The sequence below is a fragment of the Sinohyriopsis cumingii genome, chromosome 11, assembly GCF_028554795.1.
Source record: "Sinohyriopsis cumingii isolate HCF-2022 chromosome 11, ASM2855479v2, whole genome shotgun sequence".
NCBI lineage: Eukaryota > Metazoa > Mollusca > Bivalvia > Unionida > Unionidae > Sinohyriopsis > Sinohyriopsis cumingii.
This window is the reverse complement of record NC_142971.1, coordinates 111,462,647-111,479,288: the sequence shown is the minus strand read 5'-3', so window position 1 is coordinate 111,479,288 and position 16,642 is coordinate 111,462,647. Positions and strand designations below refer to the sequence as shown.

General features: G+C 36.2%; 2 long non-coding RNA genes across 5 annotated transcripts; one reads left to right on the top strand and one right to left on the bottom strand.

Annotated features, from left to right (window-relative positions):
* Positions 1–378: 378 nt before the first annotated feature.
* LOC149789300 (uncharacterized) lies at positions 379–6,237 on the top strand. 3 transcript variants are annotated; one of them, XR_016424345.1, is made up of 4 exons: positions 397–424; positions 747–825; positions 1,304–1,458; positions 5,923–6,237. It is a non-coding gene; the product is annotated as an uncharacterized LOC149789300 (long non-coding RNA). The 3 variants fall into 3 exon arrangements; XR_016424347.1 differs by lacking the exon at positions 747–825 and having other exon boundaries at positions 379–424; XR_016424346.1 differs by lacking the exon at positions 397–424 and having other exon boundaries at positions 476–825.
* Positions 6,238–7,150: 913 nt separating this feature from the next.
* On the bottom strand, positions 7,151–10,625 carry LOC149789299 (uncharacterized). Of its 2 annotated transcripts, none has more exons than XR_016424348.1 (4): positions 10,361–10,625; positions 9,389–9,553; positions 7,907–8,590; positions 7,151–7,526 (listed from the first exon to the last, which is right to left on the bottom strand). It is a non-coding gene; the product is annotated as an uncharacterized LOC149789299 (long non-coding RNA). The 2 variants fall into 2 exon arrangements; XR_016424349.1 differs by having other exon boundaries at positions 7,907–8,139.
* Between the last annotated feature and the right edge of the window lie 6,017 nt (positions 10,626–16,642).

Sequence of the window (16,642 nt, the reverse complement as noted above, 5' to 3'; positions counted from 1 at the left end):
CATGATCATTGATCTGATATAATCATTATGACTTATTTTATATTTTATAAGAAGATAAAATAATAAATATTTATACTTAAAGGCACAATAGTGCAGCTGAGGGTGAATTTTCTTGCAAAAATGTTGGGACATTTATGTATAGCAGCTGATTAAGTACTATTTAAAAAGGCAATTCTGGGGTAATATCAAGTACGTAGGGGTTCTTGTTATGAAATACAAGCTCTTTGAAATTTTCGTACGTAGAGTAACGAATCTATCGTCTCCATGTTGAAATCCCGCTCGGCAGTGATCGGTAGATCCCGAATGAATAACACACATAATTCCCGTGACCGAAATTTCCATAATTATAGGCCACATTGTAAACACTGAAGATGATGTCGTAAAACACAACCACGCTACGAGACCGCCCAAAATGTCAACAACGGTGAGTACGATCTTCTTCTGATCTCGTTCTTTTCTTCTTATCCTTTTCTTTTATAATTTTAATTTTGACAGGAAACAATGAAATGTATGTAGAACTACTTTTATAGCTATATTTCAAAGTTTTGTGGTACGAGAATAATTTAAATCGACGTGTTCTGTACAGTATTGCAAAAACCCACAGGTACTCGCTCTATTTTTTGCTCAGTAGAATTCGTACTCCCTCACGTCCCCACCACTCAATTTTATAAATGAAAAGCATCAGGCATATTTAAAAATGCTCAGAATTGAGTAATTTCATTAATCAATTTATAAATTCTAACCAGATTGTCACCAGTGGACCCCTAACACCCATCTTTCTGACGTTTCAAACAAAGCGGAAAAGAATTTGTGTGCTTCTCCAAGGTAATACTTTACATACACAAAGTTTTAAATAAGCTTTTTTTTTTTTAATCTGTGACTAAGATATGGAATCCAGGTTCAAAACCCAGGGCCAGATCATAAAAAATTACTCACACACAAACGTACAGTCACTTGTCAGTTGAAGTTTGACCACAGCTTTATTCTTGCACATGTTTATTGGGTATTGTGCACTGAGTAAATAGACACATAGACTTTGCTTTGGCGCCAATTCCAGGAAAGTAGGGGCCCTTTTTAAATTCTGGATCCCCACCCCACCCAACACTTGACCTGATTCAGCCCAAAAAAACTTCCATCAAATCACAACCTCTCATGTATTAATTTCTGATCCAAAGTTAGCACTATATTCCTATAAGTTTGATAAGTAATCATAAATATATTAGTTGTCAAATTATGAAATACTTTTACATATTAAAATTCATTACATAAACTTAAATCAGCTCACTTTCAAGCTCATTTCTAGAGTGACATTTAAGAGGAAGAGGGAGAGGAAGGATGAGGTATGGAGCAAGAAGTTGAAAAACCAGATTGGGGAGAGGAGGAAGACATGCTGTGCAGCCTAAAAACTGAGCTGACCACGCTCTACACATAGTTCAGACAAGGCAGACAAGAATGAGGGTAATTGTTTATTTATATCTTGCAAAACAAGTATTGATAGATACTGAAAAATGTTTGGTACTAAGTAACTTGGAAAAGACTTCAATATCTATGTCAGTAGTGTTTTGTACAACTTAGAAAATGCATACTTGTATTAAAGGATTAGTTATTTTACCAACCAATGTATGTTTAAACTGCTTTACTTTTTGTTACTACTCAACACCCCACCCCTATATGATTTGATAAAGGATGATTTGATAAAGGAAGACCATGCACAGGTACCATAGAAAATACAGAGGCCACCTCATTTATGTAGCCACCTTATAAAATGATAAAAGCAGTATGGTGACAGTCTCATAGAGTACCCCATTGCATGATGAAATACATATAACTGATATGAAACTAAATACAAAATGTTTTAACATGGGTCATTTAAATGTACAAGGTATAGTGGAAAAAATAGAACAGATTAAGTTAATGTTGTCTTCCAAGGAAAATAATACGCATGTTTTAGGACTCACTGAAACCAAATTAAATGAATCTATTTCACTGTCAAGGCTACAATAAACCATTACGCAGGGACAGAGAGATGGGGTGTGTGTGTGTATTGTATACATTACAAGATGTAAATGCAGAAAGGCGACCTGACTTGGGATCACATGAAATTGAGAGTATTTGGGTGGAAATTTCTCAAAATAATGCAGAATCATTCCTAGTTGGTTTCATTTATAGGCAATTTGGAATGATAACTTTTTGAAACAAATAGAAAATGTTCTTGCACAGGAGAAAGAAACATATATACTCAGCAGTGTAAATAAGGACCTACTCAATACTCAAATAAGGAGTAACTGGACGGAATTTATTGAACCATTAGGCCTAGTCCAGCTGGTAAATGAGCCCACAGGTGTAACAGAAATATCAAGCACTCTTATTGATCACATTTATACCAACCTACCAAACAATATGGCTTATGTTAATGCACCAAATGTTGGTCTTAGTGACCACTATCCTACTTTTTTGACAACAAAGGTTAAATGCAACAGAAATAGGAAACATACACACAAAACTATCACTTACAGATCTTTCCAAAATTGAAGTAAATAACAATTTCAAGATGACCTATATAAAGTTCCATGGAATATTATCCAAAATTATGATGACATATGTGAAGCTCTAAGGGTGTGGACTGATTTATGGATGTAGTCTTTAAGCATGCACCACTAAAAGTACATTGAGTAAAGTATGAAATCCAACCTAACTGATTTACTACTGAAATCCTAGATACTATGAAGACACGAGACCAACTGAAGGCTATGGGGAACCATGCACAATATCAAGTATGGGGAAATAACAAGTATGATTGAAAAGGCTAAAAAAAACCTTTTTATCAATCAAGGCTTGAAAACACAAAGAACAACACAAACTCCATTTGGAAAGTCTTCAGTGAACTCATTGGGGTAACACACAAAGATCAGACAAATAAAATTCACTCACTTCTGGTAAATGACAAAAGTCACTGATGACACTGACATTGCAAATGTTTTGAGTGATTTTTTTCACTAATGTTACCACTAAGTTAAAAGAACCAGTGATAGAAAACAACTATAATGAACTGAAAAAATTCATCAGGAGGTATGTTTCTCTATCCCACAGGTATAAAAAAAACTGCTAAAAAATGTCCCAGTAAACATGATATTAAGAAAGCTACAGGACTTGATCAGATTGGTCCACCACTCATTAAAACTTCTGCCACAGCTATTTCAGATAGCATAACATTCATAATCAATTTAAATATTGCAACCTCATCTGTACACAAAATACGGAAAACTGCAAGTAATGCCTATGCACAAATCTGGTTCTAAGAATGATGCTGATAACTACCAGCCAATTTCAATACAACCAAAACTTGTCAAAATTGATTGAAAAACATGTCCATGACTCATTCATGTCATATTTAACAAAACAGTTGCTGTTACACCCTATTCAATCAGGCTTTATACAGAAACATTCATGTGAGACTGACTTGATTTCTCTAACTGATAAATGGCTTCAACCACTTGATCAAAGTTGAATAACAGGATCTCTATTCGTAGATTTCAGGAAAGTTTATGGGTTGGTGTACATGAAATTCTTTTGAAGAAACGGAAAATCAACCAGTGTGATGAAGGAACAATTAGATGGTTTGCTTCCTACTTAAGTGAGAAACACAACATGTTTATATAAATAATGTTCTGTCGGAACCTGGTACAATTAGATATGGAGTACCACAAGGTTCAATTTAGGTCCATTACTGTTGATACTATTTATTAGTGGCCTACCACTTTTTACTAAGGGACTCAATTTCATCTACAGATCTCTATGCAGATGACACAACATTGTCAGACATCCAAAACACAAAGCACAAATTAGAAATTTATTTACAGGATGCCCTAAACAAACTGGACAACTGTTGCACATGCAATGGCATAGTGGTAAATACTGGAAGAACTAAAATATTACTTATCTCAACATGGCACAAAAGAACAAATCTTGGTAGTGATGAACTATGTCTGACATGGAAGGATACAAAAGGGTTGTCATGATAGACTACTTGGTGTTTTGGTAGATAATAACCTATCATGGACTGAACATGTCAGTAAAAAAGTTCATTCAAGTTTATGGCTTTTCAGTACGATAAGGTGAAGAAAACTATTTTATAACAGTTACATACAACCCTATTTAGACTACTGTAACACAGTGTGGAGTAATTCAAATGATAAATAGCAAAGCTGGCACATCTTAAAACAAGTGCATTCAGGCTATATCAATCCAAAAAGAAAACAAGGAAAATTTTAGCTGATAAGTTAAATTTATTACCTATTAAAGACTGAATCCGGTTGAGAAAAGCCAAATTAATGTACATGATATCCAATAATAGTGCTCCTGAATATTTACAATCACTATTCCAGTATAGGCTACCTGGTAATACTCCACATCTGTGATCCATGTCTACCAAATAGTATAAAATTCCCAAACCAAATAAGGAATTATTCAAAAAATGTTTCCAGTACTCTGAAACTTTGCACTGGAATAGTATTCCAGTTGACATTAGAAATGCCAACTCTATTTTCTTCTTCCAAACCAATATATACAGCGGCTTCAGACATACACTTAAAATAAATAAATTCCTTTGTATGAGGGCCTAAAGGTAGATTAGCTAAAATCATTTCATATATAGGTATTAGTGATCTACACTAGTGGCATACAAACATTCAACACTATTAAGGTCAACTTGCTCTTTTTTCAATTTAATTAATAAACCAACTTAAGTAATACATTTATTAGTTTTATTTTTTTAAAATACAAAATGGTAACAAAAAGTCTATGCAATCTTACTTTGGAGTTCAGCAATTAGACCTGACTAGATTGCAGTTTTATTAAAACATTAGACATGTATAGAATTCATATAGCCATTTAAGTCTTGTGAAATAAATACTACACTTTACTATCATGATAAACATCAGGACTTAATATTCCTAAATTGTTTTATTTATCCAGAATTTAGACTGACATGAAGGCTTGCAAGAAACTTTTTTTTTTCTTCATATCTGATCTAACATTTTTGGGTAAGAATTTTAATTGCCCAGTCTGCTTGGCATTCAATGTTTCCACCTTTGAACTGGTGATTACTGCAAATGATTTCTGTATAACAAATTTACTCGATTCAATGGCAATTTTGAAACTTCTTTAATTCTTTCAATAACTTATATATATTCCTTGAGCGTGTTATTGCCAAAGCTTAACATTTTTACGTACAAAATGTATATCACAAAAGGTATGAATAACTTGACAGGTATGTTGGCTACATTACAGAAAACCTCTTTCTTTATACAGGATATGTGTAGCACATGCCTATAAATGTACAATTGAAACTTTGATAGTTACTCTTACAATACATTTACAATGAATTCCATTTCCAAGGTGGACTCTCAAAGATTGATAATTGATGTACATACTTGATTGTTGTAAATATTATTTCTTTGCAACCACTGTGAAAGAATTTTAAAATTGTAAGCCGTCCAAAAACAGACATGCATACATATGCAAATGATAAGGACTTTGTTTTAATTTACAATTGATACTCATCGAGTAGATTCTTTTCATTACCTGATTTCAATGTGGGTACCTCACTATACTAAACAAATCTAAGCTGCAATCAGCCATTCCTATTTCATCCCAATGCAGGAGTCTCCGACTTCTAGAAATGCTCCCTAAAAACTTTGAGCTATCCATCTTAACTTAAACTATCAGTTCTAGTTGTGATGGAACTCTCAGTGTTCTTGTCAAAATAAAAACCTTGTGCAGTTTTGATCCTAGTGTATTTTACAGTGGAATTTGCTGATCAAAGATGAATAACATTTGAATAAGTGCATGTTCCTATTATTTCTTAACATATATATGTTTACATTTTAGAAATAGCATATTACAATTGGAATAATTTTTCAGATTTTTCAAGATCTAATCCTTGATGAGGCTGTACTTGCCTTGTCCAGGATGTACATATGGAATGATCTTGTCCTCAGTGATAAAGTTGACTTGATGAGTGCCAACAGACATGCTACCTGTAGCCAGTTCATACTACGGCAACATGGAAGGCTCGGGTCTGGACAGAGACATGTAATTCCCTCTTGCGGTTTCTGGCAGATACATGACAAATATCCAGATGGACAATACACTGGCTTCATCCCCTCTAGGCTTGCATGAACTTAAACACTTTCTTGCATGTATGAGTTTGTATATAAATGAATACAATTGATTTTATTCATTGTTTTCTTATAAATGCACATAATATTGCATCAAACAATAATACTTTCAGATTTTTTTAAACACCAGTCTATTTCTGCCTATAAACAATGTGGGCACGAAGATCATAAATAATCAATATAAAAAGTTTTCAGCAACTGCAGATACAATATTATAAATTATTTTATTTTCAACTACTGATATTTCAGATATTATATAAAGTGTAACCTGCCTTAGCAGACACCTCCATATATCAGACACTGTTTCATATTTTACATAACTAAAATCGAGAGATCTCCTTCACCACACCAAAACTAGAGTTGATGGTGGTTCTTGAGGTGCCAGGTTTCTACAAATTCTACTGGGATTATCTTCCTTTAGTTCTCTTCTCCTCTGCATACCCTGCTTTCCCTCAAGTTGACAGATGAGGGCTTTCTATATAAGCTCAATGACGTGGGGATGTTTTCTTTTCCTTGCAAGGGTAGATGGACCATCTGCCGCTTTTTTTTGTTTTAACATCGATGCCTGTTTTAAAGAAAATTTTATTTTCTTAACATGTGTGACAAGCATCCCCATGCTAACCCATATTAACTTTTTACCCAATATTAGAGCCTCATGATCAGTTCCCAAGAAGGAGTTGTTGAGGGGTTGTTTTTGCTCTTATTTGTTCTATCCACAAAATAATATGTGAGACAGGATGCATTTTGCCCATTCCTTCAGAAAGCAACATGTTTTCATGAACAGGCATTAGCTAGTAATCATCATGATGACAGCTTCTACCCCAAACATCCTGAGGATATTCGATAAACCCCATATCTCCTTAATAAAGTGTCAGTCCCCTGGGAAAGTGCTATACATATCACTGGATCTAATTATATGACTTGCATTGCTCAAATCAAAATAAATATCCACTAGAATGATAACAATACTAATTACAAGATCTGTATGCATGAAAATATTAAGATTCCTTACCACAAATATAAATGTGTGCCGATTGTTGCAAAATAACTTGTATCTGATACAAAGTTTTCATGACTTTTACATGTGAATAATATTCCATTCGTCTTATCTCCAGGCAGGGATGATAATGTACAATCAATATATAAAATTATTTCTAATTTCCTGTAGTGAAACAAGCTTACACTATCTCCCCTTCTTTGTTTCTCATTACACCTCAGCCACTATGGATATTGTGATCCAAAGCAGCTAGCTCATTCCTAATCCTGTACACAGGAGGGATGTATGAAAATTTCTTGGCACTGTACATCATGATCTGCTGATGAAAAACTTCAAGCTCAGCAGTGCTTCTGCAATTATCAAAAACATGTATCTTGTAACATGTGTTATTAGTAATCTGCTAACAGATTAATACAATTATTAAATAATCATTACTGTTGGTAATTTTTGCATACATAAAATCTTTACTGAAGTGTTTATTGATAGAGTGTCATGGAATTATTTATACCTGATGTGCATGTATTATACCTGAAATTACCAAAGACTTGAGAAGGAGAGTCACTATACATGTATCATGTGCACACATCTTATGAATTCTAACTTATTCAGATCTTCAAATAGTAAATATATACAGTAAATTATTATTATGTTGAGAATAAAAACATTTAAAGTGGTCTTCACATTTTTCTTTTAAATACCATGCAATTGTTGCAATCCTGAAATGGCATACCTGAAATTTAAGTAATACTCCACTCTGTTTAGGAACCTTTGGTCCAAGAGCACCTGTGCCAAGGTTTTCAGCACTTTGGCTTCCTTCTTGGGATCAACTTCATCAAGCCAAGGCTTTGTCTGCTCTTCATTCTCCACGTAAGGTTCATGAAGACATTTATTAATGCCTTGGCCATGTGAGAGGATCTACTCATGTGTATTGGTGATGTGATGTAGGACACTCCTCAAGATACTCTGAAAGAATGCCACAATCAATACCTTTAGCACCTAAAGCTGGTCTCTTTTGTCATGGTGATCATAAAGCGAAAGCTACATTGTAGAACTGGCTAATAGTTAATGAAGCAGGATTTAAATTTTGCTCAGATCATTGTTCCTTCAATATTCCACATTACTTTGACATTTCAAATAAATTACTTTTAATAAACTACATACCTAGAAGATTTGGTGATGAATATATATGGATAAAATATACATTTAAAAAAATCAGAAGATAAGGATTATGTACTTTAATTTTGATTTCATACAAAAGTGTACAATAACAAATGTTTACATATATGTTTCAAATAAAAGGACTGAAAACTCACAAAAAATTGTCCATAGCTGCTAGCAGTCTTCATGAAAACCAAAACTGGTTCATGTCTTGGGACCATTGTAATAAAGCCATATTATTCATTTGTTTGGCAACCTTGAAAAGTAGGTAGATAAAATAAAGTTAAAAATGCAGGAAGAGCAATCATCAAAACAGAAACAGCTTTTCAATTCCAAAAGTTTTATAACAGTAATGAGTGAAAACCAACAAGTCATTTAATTCCCAAGAATAAAAAATGAAATTTAAAAAGAACTTACAGTATTGTAAATTAAATCCCAAATAAGTTATATCACCAGTCCTAATGAATAAAGTTCTAATGAACTGCCAGTGGTTTCCAAAAACAAACTTCAACTGTTATCTCAGTATTTTGTTTTTAAATTAAATATGTCTTATGTGCATTCATCATGAGCTATGTGGATAGATGGGAAGAGGGTGTTAGCGAGAACTGCATGTGGGACATAGATACATGTATAAATGGGAAACGGCATAAAGAAAGCATATGAAGCATGTAGACACAATTTCAATGTACAATCACTGGTCCTCTAAGTACTGAGTGGGGAAAAAAACTGGCTGTGATTATTGGGTTAGCCAGCACAGTATACTGGAACTTTTTTGCGTAACCAAAACAATGACAGTTCAAATTATGCCTTTTTCTATGCATCAAGTGGCACAGTTGAAATACCCAACCCCACTTCTGAGAAAGTGAAATTCAAGGGGTTTTTTTCGAACTGAAACTAAGAAAAGCATGAAGTGGGAACTCAACCTGCTGGTAGTTATAATAATGTCCTTTATCAGCATTGCATTTGTTACATCATTGTTTTCAGCAGAATGACAATTGTAAGACAACCCCCACCCACACACACAAAAAATCTTCAAGAAATTTGTCATTTTTACCTTCCTGATTCAATAGAAAATACTTCAGATACTGAAGGTGTCTTCATTCTCTCAGTATGTTGCAAAAGCACTTTGCCAGGTGTTGATGTCAAGCATGAAAATGTACTGGCCATCGGTTCTGTATGCTTGGGTTCAACTTTTTCTATATTCTTTGTAACTTTGCAACTAAAAATATTAATTAAATATTCATTTGTATTATAACTTATGTTTTAAATCTGTTTCTTTGTGCACTGTGTTAAACACTTAGAACTGAAATACTTCATTTAAGCAAGAATACATAATAGATCTATAAAAAAATCACATCAATAAAACTAACTTGACTGCAGCTCAAAACTTTAACTGATAGCAATCTGCCAGCCATATATTCTGGTAGCACTACAACATCCTTTCCTATCATGACTAGAGATCCTTTTGTAATTGTAGTCAATAGAGTGCTTTATAATATATTTACTAGTAGTTGAAAGATGTACAATAAAATCTTATTATTTGTTCCATCACGTTTACATGATACGGTTATTAAACTTTTATGCAAGTAATGTGCATGTCACATTAACCTAAGGTGTGTGTGTGTGTGTGTGTGAGAGAGAGAGGGATAGAGATGATATAAATAATGATAACGCTTGTAAATGTATCTAAGTTCCCTCGCCGAATTTAAAAAACCTGTCTCGCCAAGATAACTGACAGGTGTACAAAATGACCTTTATGAGCACGCTGTTATAAAAAATAACATATATTCCACCCCAACATACAATACAGTCACCGAGTGAAATATTGATCAGCCGATCACATCTATTTTGGGAATATTACAAAGCAAGTCCTTGTGCAAACATTGTATTAATAAAACAGTGTGCTTTCAAACATACAGTAGAAACAAGATATTGAAAAATGGAGAACACTTATACATAGACATCACAGGCACTTGATTCTGGGGAAACTAATGTGTATCACCATATAACAGAGACATTGGCCTACCTGTCCAACAACAACTTCGCCATTTCAGTGTCTGATGCCAGTCCTAACTCTTACATCAATGCTCTCCATCGAACAAACTGGTCCCCAAGACGAATCCTTGATAAGTCCCGTTCGGTTTCTCTGACGTTTCTTCTCGGAAAGCGACAAGCGCGGGCGACCTTTACGTTTTTTACTCTCACGTGTGTCCGCCATTTTTGTTTATAATGGATATTTAAATTACAACCACGTGACTCATAACCCGCCCACTGAACGAAGATGACGTATACATTTTGTGGTCACGTGAGGCTTCCGTAACAGTTCGTGACCTACAAGTTTCAATTAAAGCGGGCCCCCACAAAAATTCATTTTATCTCGTTTATTTATCAATTGCCCAATTTAATCTTCTCAAACTCAAGGTTCTTCTGAATTATTTCAGCTTATAAGTCGACACATTTCACTAGTTACATGATCTGTAACATTCACAAAATTACAAACACTCTGCACTATTGTGCCTTTAAGTGCTTTCACGAAAGTTTTAAACTAAAAAAAAAAATAAGTATCCCTCTCAAAGTAGGATTAGTGTTTTCAAGAGGAATGCATGGCCTCTACTCTCGTCGCTAATTTGTAACAATATATCATTTCTATTTTATAAAGCTATGTACAATCGAGTGTGTCATATATGAAGCAGTGTTACAATCTGAAGCCTAAAAAATCAAATATATTATTATAATATCTCATGTACGGTGTCGCTACTCTTAGAAAAATGTAAACGTATTCTGTAGAATATTATCTGTTAAGTATTATTATTTGATAAATCAATATAGATGGTTTGACCAGACGACTTAAACTGAGAATGTCGCTGTGCAGATGCATATATTTTTTTAGCATACAAAATAAATGCATTTAAGTATTTTAATTAGAAAGCGCAATATATGTTATTTTGTGTTCTCTCTCTCTCTCTCTCACACGCACACACACACACACACACACACACACATACACAGAGAGAGAGAGAGAGTATATACTTGCTGGTATAGAAAAATATTTGTATACAACTATCGCAAAGTTGGGCCGAATTGTCTTTTAAGTTGGGCCGAATTGTCTTATTTTCGGTCCAAGTTGGGCCGAATTGTCTTTGGCCGAATTGTCTGTAAGTCTTTCCATCTAATTATGCGGAAGTAAAGATTCCGCCCCGTAACAGTAATTTGCATATTTCGAGTTATAATCCACCCTGAATCTGCCTAAAAATGATAATAAGGGGAATCTAGGCTAAATAAGCGGAATAAACAGATTCTACAACTAGAAGGAATAAACAAATTCCGCCTAGTAATAGACGAACTAATTTGCATATTTCGGGCTGTATTCCACCCTGAACCCACCTAAAATTTATTAAAAGTGGAATCTAGGCTTTAAGTGAAACCCGCTTTAAAATTCCACCTGGAATCTGGTTAAAGTCGGGGCGGAAGTTTTCGTACAGGCGTGATTTCCTTTTATACAGAGGCAAGCCACCGCACCCAAGTTGTTAAAATTTGAACACTGATCCTTTGTGATCACACAAGGGGAGCACACAACTTGAATGTGCTGATAAATAAGCAATTTTCCAGTGTCGGTCACTGTTTGCACAAATACCTTTCACTCAAATACATCTGTAATGGCTTCCCTCTGGTACACAGAAATTGGTAATTTTTTGGACTAATAGTAGTTTGAGACCTTTCAGTAGCAAAGACGTTAAACAGTGAGTTTATCGCAGAAATATGGAAGAAGAAAACAACATGCCATTTAATATGCAACGGGGGTGGGGGTGGGCGAAATTAAACACATATTTCAAGATCAAGGTAGTAGACCGAGTGCTTCTAGCATTCCACCCCCTGGGGTTTCAAACCTTAGACTTTGGCACTACGTCAAGCGCGTCAAGTCAGGCTGAAATCCTTATCGCCCTCAAAATCTTAGGGGTAGGCATTAAACAAATAGATGGCCTGCAAAATGCAGGCTACAACAAATATGCTCTGTACCCTAAGGAATTTGACACACCTCTTTTAGAGATAAATCAAATGGAAATTAAAGGGAACAACGTCAGTATCTACAAAACTGCGCCCCTGACCAGAAAGTTAGTCAAAAACGATTGACGTTTTGATCTCAGGCCTCCCTCTGGAAATGGAAACAGTAGAACTGACGAACAAGATTGAGAGAAAACCCAAAACTAGTGAAATCCAAAATGGCTACAGTCTGGGGTTTTGGCAATGTAAAAACACGTGCAGCAGCAGGGAGGGCGAATCCTACAAAATATTTTTCCGAGATAACCCTTCCACTGAAACTATTCCCGATAGAGGGCTTATTTCGACGAAATAACCCTTCTATTCAGAATACAGGACAAAAAAAATGTCCTTGAGAAATGCTTCGCATTTCCAGAAATGCTTCGCATTTCCAGAAATGCTTCGTCGCCGCTGACATAGCGCGAGTTACTTCAGCAAATCCGACTCCGCCGACATAATTTTCCACGGTGAGGTATCATTGAAAAATCAGGTGTAGTTTGCGCCCTCCCTGCTGCTACGAGAAAACACTTTTATGTTAACGGAATTAAATCATTGATAAATAAATAATGGCAAATATCGGAGAAGCACTCACAACTAGATTGGCACGACAACGACTAGCCGCGATTAAAAAATTTATTCCTGTCCGTGATTCCGTTAAAGAAAAATTAAAAGCAAGACAAGAAGCGCGAGTTGAGTTTGCAACATCTGCGGAGGAATTATTTAAGCCTATTACAGCAGCTACTGGTGAAGTTAAAACTGCAATTGTAGGAAAACCTGATCCTGCTGACCCTACCAAAACAAAACGAGGGTTACTTCAAGCAATAGAAGAACTTAAACAGCAACAGGCAGATGAAGGTGCTGTAGTTGATCCAGGTGCCGCCGGAGTAGTGACAGTTGCTAAGGAAACATTTATTAATAAATTTACCGAAGATGGTATTACTGATATAAAAAATATTCCACTTACTAGCGTGGATGAGCTTAGGGAGTTTTCTGCTTGGATTGTCTTAAATTATCCTAACCGGCAAGAATTTCTAAAACCAGGAGCTGCCTCGGGTATAACCCTGAATGATTGGAGGGATTATGTTTACAAAGTAAACCGAGGTATTTCTCGAATATCTAGCACTGATGATACCTATAATTTTATAAAAACTGGCGTAATTGGGGTTAATAAGGAACTAAGAGACCAACAAATGAAGGCAAGGGAAAGGGAAAGGCAGGCAAAAATACAGGAAATGGAAATGAAAAAGCAGGAAAGGGAGGAAGAAAAGAAGAAAAAAATACAGGAAAAAGAAATGAAAAAACAGTCAAAACTGCAGGAGAAGAGACCACCAGCTCTAAAAATAGACCCCGCAATGACACTGCCTGATCCAGTGCCTGAATTTTCATCGCGTGAACAAATGGGGGCTAGTGCTCCCGATGATGATTTTACCACTCCTGTTTCGTCCATCCCCCCAAATATATCAGAAAAAAGAAAAAAATTAGAGGGGGAACTAGCCAATTTAAATGATATATTAAGAGAATTAAACGATGAAATAGAAGAACAAAAAACATTGAAGGGTACTTCTGCTAAAATGGTTTTATCAGATAAAATAGCTCAGAAAAATGATGTAATTTCTGATATTAAAAGGGTACAAAAGGAAATAAGGAAAATAGGAAAAGGTTACACTGGTCGCGGATATAACAACCACATCTGTCCTGATAATATCGTCAATGACGTATCACGGTTAGAAGTTCTCATCGGAGGAAGACGTGCCGGAAACAACTCTCCGGAAATTATAAATGAAGCCGCAAATATCTGTCAGAGACTATTTCAGCGTGGCATCATGGATATCGGCGTTTACCGGGGACTCATTGATGAACTCGCGGATGGTTACCACAGCGACTAATAAATTTAGTTAGAGAAACAATAATTAAATAAAATGATACTACACGATTCTTTTCGCAGACCAAGAAGTGTCAGAGTAGTAAACTCACGATTACCAGTATACGAGGTTGTTTACGGAGATGGAGTCGGTGATGTTGTTAGGGATTTAGTCACAAGAATCGCTCCGAAAGCTGGACCGTTAGTAAAACAATTCGCGATGAAAGCCGCTGATGTTGTCAAGGATAAAGCCATTGGCACTGTTGGTAGTCTTGCCGGGAAAGCATTTCAATCAATCAAGGATCGACTAGCACAGCTGATACAAAAAAAAACCCCAATTAAGAGGCCCGCGCCAGTAAAACTACCATCCACTGAAGCTATGCCGGCAAATGTTAGTAGCGTAGTAAATAAGGCCGTAAATCAGAAATTAGCTGAAATCGCAACAGCGGGAATTACCTCCAAAGCGTTGCAAGATAGTGTAACTGCTAATTTGATAGCTGGTAGTGGTTTCCGGTGACGATAACATTTTAATTAGACCATCACAAATAATAATAATGTTTGCACGAAAATCCAATGACGCGTTTGATATGTCCAAACCAGTACTTAAAGATGATTCTGTACGTGATTTTCAATATTATTCTTATGAAGCACGTAATCCTAACCAACGGGGAAGAATTGAACTACAGGTCCAGGATACAAGTAGATACTTCTTGCCCGCTGAGGCCTTCATCGAAGTTGAAGGTAGGCTTTTAAAGAATGATAACACTAACTACGGAATCGGCGACCGAGTTGGATTTGTTAACAACGGCATCATGGCGTTATTTAAATCCGCTATTTATATGATAGATGGAAAAGAAATTGAAACAATTCATGATAACGTCGATGTTGCCACAACAATTCTCGGGTTGGCGAGATACTCGGATGATTACACCAGATCAGCCGGACCATCAATGATGTTTGCAAAGGATGTAACCGACAGCCCCGAGAACAGGAATGTAACAATGAATGGTGCCGGTGACGCAGTTGCATCGATGAACGAAAATTTTAATTTGGGTTTTGCAACACGTAGATCGATGTTAAGTGGAGATGAAGAGTTCTCAGGTGTGATTCCATTGTCTCATATCTTTGGATTTTGCAGAGATGTTCAAAAGGTTATATTCGGTGCCAAACACACAGTTATACTTGTGCGAAAACCTGATGATAATGACGCTATCTGGCGAGATGCTGCTGTTGCCGCTGGTCAGGTAATACTAACTAAACTGTGGTTGTGGATGCCAGTGTTGTCTCCGTCAATCACCGAAGAACAACGACTGTTGTCTTTTATGGACACGGGTGGTAAATCACTGCTATCCTGGAAAACAACAACCACAGACGTTATTCAGGGTGATCACGGCGGGTTGTTTACATGGCATATATCATCGCAACAAGGAGTATCAGCACCACGACATATTTTCATTGCATTTCAATACCGTGCTAGAATAAGTGACCAGACAAGAACTCCAATGGTATTTGATACACTTGGAGTTTCTGAAGTTTCGTTGAGAATAAATGGGCATCAGGAGCCATCTGAGGATATATTAATAGATTTCGAACATCATCGTGTCGCACGCGCGTATCATCGTCTGATGTCATTTATGGGGCGCGACCTTAATGTAGACACTGGCCTGCAAATATCACAGCGAGACTTTATGAGTTTATATCCGATTTATTACTTTTCGCTGGAACATCTTGATCTGGTTAAACAATCTGTTGTCGACCTACATTTCCGAGCTCGTGTAGGTGTTCCCGCTGGTGGTTTTAGAGCTGTCGCTGTCATACTCTCCGATAAAGCCATGCTGCTTGAAGGTGTTGGCGGACGAATGAGAGTTATTGACGCTCCAGTAGAAAACATGTAACAATTAGATTAGTTTCTGAAATATAATGTCATACAGTCATGTTAATGTCACCTTGACTTCCGGTCAAACGAAGAAATTGCAATCAAAACACGCAAGCACGTGCGGGACATCAATAACACTAAAACGAGATCAACTTGGTAGTGGTCCAAACAAATTGTCATTGACGGCCACTCAGATTAAACATTTTAATAAGGCACTAACAGCAAAAACCGGTATCCGCCTTGATTTCTCTGCTGCAGCTATCAAGGACATGACTAAAACCGGTGGAATATTTCCCCTCATCCCAATACTAGCTGCTGCAATTCCAGGATTACTTGGCGCAGCGGCAAAAGCTGCAGCGTTAGGTGCAGTTGGAACTGCAGCTGGAATGGCACTAAAAAAGGCAACGGGAAAAGGATACAAGAAAAAAAAGGGGAGATCCACTCGCGGATCAGGGCTAAGACTACCAGGAACTCCACCATCATGGTATCCAAAAAAATTCTAACGCCGTTGAGCAATTTTGATTTACTCGATG